This window comes from Gadus chalcogrammus, chromosome 11, assembly GCF_026213295.1.
Source record: "Gadus chalcogrammus isolate NIFS_2021 chromosome 11, NIFS_Gcha_1.0, whole genome shotgun sequence".
NCBI classification, from domain to species: Eukaryota; Metazoa; Chordata; class Actinopteri; order Gadiformes; family Gadidae; genus Gadus; species Gadus chalcogrammus.
Genome location: NC_079422.1, coordinates 5588887 through 5593886, shown reverse-complemented (window position 1 = coordinate 5593886; position 5000 = coordinate 5588887). Strand labels below are relative to the sequence as shown.

Genomic DNA, 5000 nt, shown 5'->3' with positions numbered 1-5000 from the left:
CGGGTGCATCTGGAATACATTAAGAATGGGTGGAGATGGATGGGTTAATTAATGGACACAAGGCAAAACACAATGACCACGGCATACAGGCTTGCACTTTGTGTGTGTGATTGTGTGTATGTGTGTTTGTGGTTTTGTCTGTGTGTGTTCGTATGTGTCCTTTGTGTGGGTTTGAGTGTGTGTGCGTGCGTTATTTTTTGTGTGTGCTTGTCGGTGCCTGATTGGTGTGTTTGAGTGTGTTTCTGTGTGTGTTTCTGTGTGTGCGTGCGTGCATCCCAACATGCGTGTGTGTTTGTGCATGTGTGTGAAAGCATTACCTCATGCCTGTGCAGGTTTTGTGCCTGTATGCGTGCAAGGAGCAGGCGTGCCATTGACAGCATTCATTGTGTTTACCTGCGTCTCTATGGAGGTGTTATGGCATGTTTCACAAAGCCAAACACGCACACATGAACACGCACACACACCCACACCGCAAAGACACATTAATATTAATGGTGTGGCAACTCCTTTGGCTGTTAAGTGACAAGCATGTTGACTTTCAAACATGATGTGCAGACCAGTGCGACACTTAACTCAGCAGATCGACAGGCAGGTGGGTGGAGAGAGAGAGAGCGAGGGTGGGAGAGAGAGAACGAGAGAGAGAGAGAGAGAGAGAGAGGTTGGGAGAGAGAGAACGAGAGAGAGAGAGAGAGAGAGAGAGAGAGAGAGAGAGAGAGAGAGAGAGAGAGAGAGAGAGAGAGAGAGAACGAGAGAGAGAGAGAGGGTGGGAGAGAGAGAGAGAGAGAGAGAGTGAGGGTGGGAGAGAGAGAGAGAGAGAGAGAGAGAGAGAGAGAGAGAGAGAGAGAGAGAGAGTGAGGGTGGGAGAGAGAGAACGAGAGAGAGTGAGAGAGAGGTTGGTAGAGAGAGAACGAGAGAGAGAGAGAGAGAGAGAGAGAGAGAGAGAGTGAGAGAGAGAGAGAGAGAGAGAGAGAGAGAGAGAGAGAGAGAGAGAGAGAGGGGGGGAGAGAGCTGTGAGGGTCACTCAGCTGAAGAGTACACTCCATTGGCAGCAGCGACAGGCAAAACAATGAAGCAGCCCATGTCCTTCACACAGCAAAGAGCATTCACACTCTCCAAGTACAGAGAGAAAGAGAGACATAGGGACTGAGATAGACAGAAAGAGAGAGATGGACAGAGTGCGAGCGCCAGAGAGGGCCAGAGAGAGAGAAGAGAGAGAGCAAGAGACGGAGAGACAAAGAGAGAGAGCCAGAGACAGAGAACAAGAGAGCGAGACAGAGAGAAAGAGGCAATTGATATGCATACTGGAAGATAAAAGCATGAAGGCATAAAGGAGATAAAGGAAATATGTGCTCTTTCATCCTCTCCCATCACCCATTCCATCCATCCATCCGTCCGTCCATCCATCCCTCCAGCCCTCCCCTTCCTCAACACCTGGGGGATCCAGGTCAGGGAGTTGGCTGAAAGAGCATATGCTTTTAAAGTCACCTCGTTCCTCAGGGTGTCCCTGCCCCCCTTCACAATAAACACTGCAGGCCAAGATCAATAATGGATGCCCGACGTAGCTCCTTGTTTAAGGTACAGAGATGGCAGGATTTCCTTTCACTTAATAGATTAATAATACACAGAGAGAGAGAGGGGACCGGGGGACAGGGGGACAGAGGGACGGTATTGACTGTGGTGTTAGGAGAGCGGGGCGAAGGATGGAGTGGATGGAAGAGGAGATCGAGGGGGAGGGAGGGAGGGAGGGAGGGAGGGAGGGAGCACTATGCATGAAAACAGCACTCAGGTCTCAATTGTGGACTCAGCAGTTCTCCAAACTGTCAGGGACAAACTTTGAGTGTGTCCAGTGCTAGCGGTTTGTTAGCGCTCGCTCTTCAGATGGGGTCTTCCTGAAGCTCCATCACGCCAGAAGGAATCTCTCATAATTTGATCTTCCTATTTTGTCCCATGAAATGTGGGGGGTTGGAAAGGAATACGTTTTGAAAAGATATTCCATCAGAATATGCCGCATGAGCTTGGTACATGAGCAGAATAACAAATATGTGCTTGTTATGCACCGAATATGTTTGGGTAAGGTTTACTGAAGAAAAAATGGGCTGTCCCCCTCCACAAACACACAAACACACACACACAGGATAAAAAGCTAAAATGTCGAGGTATTAATATTCATGTCGCTTAGTTACGGTGCATCATTTATACATGACTTTGCCCCAAAGCAGAAAGTTAATTGAATTTAAAATGACACGTCTTTTTTTGTGTGTATTCCTTCCTCTGTGTGCAGCGTTGGGGCTTCTCTTGTGATATTTATAGGACGGTTCTTAATGAGGTTACCATGTACGGTAAAGTTATCATTGGCCCACATTTTAACCCTATAGTAAATAATAAAATATTTATTTTTATTTATCGAAGATTTTTGATCATATTGAAAGTGAATCATATGATAAAACTGAAAATGATGACAGTCAAAGAGAGAGTGTGTGTGTAACTTAGGGATGGAAGAGGAGGGCACACAATGTGCTCCAAGTCAGTCGCAGTGATCTTCAGCAGCCAATCTATAAGCAGTCTGATGCCGTTATGGCTTTGGCAGCAGGACAGCAGAGGATGTTTTGTACGGCAGAGGACAGCCCATAAGAAAACTTCCAGCTGAGGCTCCCATCAGTACACATTTTGGATAAGATAAAGGGTTATACTTTGATAAGCTAAAGGGATATGCTTTTAAATGTTGAAACTTTCTTCACTCACTCCAATCTCACCATTTAAAAATAACTGATTATTTGGAAATACATACATACACATACATTTTTATTGGGTGTTGTTATCTTCAGCTTCTACCCAGAAGGCTACGAGCTAACTTTGACATTTAAATGATGTTGAATTGTAAATTATTTATTCTAAACAGTGTAAAACTTAAGACATCAAATCATAGATCACCATGGATCATCAGATACAGTGATACCAAACAGTGTGTAGGCCTCCTCCTACCAAGCCCCTGACGACCCTGAACAAAGCACATAGCACGCTATAAACCCAATGGGGCTCTGCACCTGTTGAGTTCTGGCCTTGGGAGGCCACCTAGGCAGCCTTTGTTGGAGAGGTGCTAGCTATACAAATAAAGTTTGGATAACGGTACCAAAACAAGTTATTCTTGTTGGATCGTTTTAGCCTCCAAAATGTAATCAACTCCATCTTCCTAACTGCTGAGCTTACTTTTCTCCTGTCCAGCCCCATTGGTGTACTGCTTATGCCCGTATATTTACAACAGTATTAACGAGAATAATAATACAAATGATAATAATATACTTTATTCAATGTATTCATAGTACATTTTAAAACCTGTTTTACAAAGTGATTTACAACTCATCAAAGGGGTTTTAATCTGAGGTTGGTTGAGCAGACCACGCACTCACAATAGAACAGGAGGGGAAGCTGGTGGGGGATTGTTTGAGAGAGATTTACAGGGGTCTCCATCTGTGAAAATAATCCGAAAAATATTGGTCAGCGCTGTCTGAGGGCAGGCTGCTGGTGGAGGGTGGACACCGACTGGGGGGGGGTGGGCGGCTAGGTGGGAAATGGATTTGATGTCATATGCCACAAACAGTGGCATCCATCCCTTGTTGGTTATTTCATGTTTACCGTCGGAAAGGAAGGATGCAGGAACTGAAGAGAGTGCATAGACAAGAGAGACAGATCAAGAGAAAGTGAGCACACACATACGCAAACACACAAACAAACACAAGAGAGAGAAAGACACAAACAGGGAGCGAGGGGAGCATTGCAGGGCCGTTTCCATCGGTCACTAATGTTGGGTAGTCTGCGGCGGTTTCTTTCCTCATTCTATGAGGGTTATAATCTCTGATTATATATTGTGTTTCTGGTTGTCAGAGCGAGAAAGTCCAAAATTATATCAAATGTATATATATATCAATAAAAACCAAACATCATAATAAAAGCAAATGAGAATTAATGTGTAAACTAAAGGCAATGGCTGCATCGTTTTCAGATATGCCCGAGGACTCCTCTAGGATATTTACTCATGTGTTTTTTTGTGTGTGTTTGACAATGTGTGTATGTTATGTTGTGCTTGCCCGCATGTGTGTTTATGCAAATGTATGCATCTGTGTGTATGGGTGTGTGTGTGTGTATTTGTGTGTGTTTATTTGTGTGCGTGTTTGTGTGTGTCGTGGGCATGTGGGCCTTAGTCACTGTATGCCTCTATGCTTGTGTTGGTGTGTGTGAGTTTGTGGTTCTTTGTTCTTGGATGCCTGTATGCTTGCGGGTGTGTGTGTGCATTATGGTTGCGTGTGAGACAGCTTCCTAACGGGGTGAGCTGATTAGCATTGTGCCTGATGAAACCAGACAGTGTGTGTTTTCCATATTAACCCTATTCATGCTGCCCTCAGACCCCTGTGTGTACCCCTTTGTGTGGCCTCCGAGCTCGGCTAACTTCGTGTTAGTCTTTAATCACTGGCTTCAATCCGCGACTGTACTTAGCACACGTTAAGCCTGAATAAAAGGATGTGGTGGGCAGAGTACTGATGGAGAGTTCTTGATCTGCAGATGCAGTGTGTCTAAAAGTTGTCATGTAGCAGGAAAATTACAAAGACGTCGTCAGTGTAATTTCCTTTCTTCCGAGATCTTCTCTTCTCTTCATTCTTTTAAAAAGTCTGTGAGTGGGAAAACATGCAGAGTCAAAGGCGGAAATGTGTACAAGTGTTGGTTCTCTGTATTTCAAGTTTTAATTTGGGTGTTATTCAACTTGGGTGCACTTGAGGCGAAGAGATTAGAAAACCAGTGAGGCGGTAAATCCATCGACCATTTTCTATATTCTAAGAAAATTGTGCATTCACTAGAAATAAAAGGTTCACGTCTACAAACACTAGAGGAGACCCTATAGAGAATAGTGTATGGATATTGATCTGGTGTGGGTATCCATGATTCATATTCTGGTTCACAAGGCTTGGTGTGGGGATTTGAGAGAGGATTGTATTTGAAGACATGCT

At 44.5% G+C, this 5000-nt stretch overlaps 1 protein-coding gene across 3 annotated transcripts in view; it reads left to right on the top strand.

Annotated features, from left to right (window-relative positions):
* Positions 1–5000, top strand: part of ephb6 (eph receptor B6) — a 37303-nt gene that overhangs the window by 5345 nt on the left and 26958 nt on the right. The window lies entirely within an intron of this gene.